The sequence below is a fragment of the Echinops telfairi genome, unplaced genomic scaffold (assembly GCF_000313985.2).
Source record: "Echinops telfairi isolate 266 unplaced genomic scaffold, ASM31398v2 ScPeMD7_7457;HRSCAF=8495, whole genome shotgun sequence".
NCBI classification, from domain to species: Eukaryota; Metazoa; Chordata; class Mammalia; order Afrosoricida; family Tenrecidae; genus Echinops; species Echinops telfairi.
In genome coordinates this window covers 19171445-19172780 of record NW_022111357.1, presented here as the reverse complement: position 1 = coordinate 19172780, position 1336 = coordinate 19171445, and positions in this window count along the sequence as shown.

Genomic DNA, 1336 nt, shown 5'->3' with positions numbered 1-1336 from the left:
TTTTCCTGCCAAAGCCCATTTGGATACTTATTGTTCAAAGGCTATACAAAACCATCCACTTAAAAACTAGCCTGCTACTAAAGTAGAGGGCAAATGTGAGATTGATGAGGGCAACAGGTGTACATAGGTGCTTGACTCAATGGATGTATATATGGACTGTGATAAGAATTGTATGAGCCCTCAATAAAATAATTAATAAAAAAAGAATGAGGGTAAAAAAGTACAAATGTACAAATGTGCTTGATACAATTGATGTATGTGTGGATTGTGATGAGTTGTATGAGCCCCAATAAAATGACTTAAAAAAATTTAGCCTGCTAGATTTCATCAAACATCGCATTCACCCCCGTGATGTGAGGGCTGTACGGCTTCTATTGGATACGGCATGTGATGATTTGGAGGGTCTTCTAGGCCTGAAAGAGGACCCTTGGCGGTGCAGTGGTTACGCTCTGGGCTTTGATCCGGCAGTTTAAAACCACCAGCTGCTCCTTGGTAGAAAGATGGGGCTTCCTACTCCGGTAAGCTGTTACCGTCTTGGAAACTTACAGAGCAGTTCTCCCCTGCCCTATGGGGTTGCTGGGAGTCAGCATTGGCTCAATGGAGTGAGTTTGTTTTTTTGTTTTTCCTTACAGCCTGAGGGCTGGGCATTCCTCACTCCTGGCCCAGAGGAAGGACTTAGCTGGGCTGACATTCCTGAAGGCGGTTTGCAGACAAAGAGGATGAGGAAGAGATAAAGGCACAACTAAAGGCCTGAAAGAGGGAGTGAGCTTGGCACAGTGGGTGAACTGCAATAGCTTGCCCTGACTGGAGCTCACAGGTGTCCGTGGAGAGGTGGTGAGACGGGACTCAGGATGGGGAGGGGGCTGGGACAGGAGCACCCAGGGCCTTGTGAGCCTGTGAGGTGAGGCCAGGGCTTGGAGAACCACTACCTAGAATCTCAAGACCCCAGGCTCTGTGAGCTGAAGGCATGTATGAAACCTGCCGTCTCTCTTGAACACCTTACACCCTCCACGTTAAAAAATTAAAACAAGACAGAAAAGAACCATCACTTCTACAAGGGGGGTTTCCAAAGAGTTCATGGGAAAAATCCATCCCTTTTCATTTCATTTTTTCCTGAACTTTCCAAAGGCCCTAGTATTTCCAAATGCAAAATGTTTACATTTTAACATTTGATTACAGTGTTTTCTTTAGGACCATCCAATTTTCAAACCCCTACACAGGCTCCAGCAGAACTGCCCTGGGGGTGATCGTTACAGGTACAGACTGTTGCCTCTCTCTCCGCAGGACCAGCTGTGGGTTCCAATGACTGACCTGGCAGCTGGCAGTTGAGCACTTA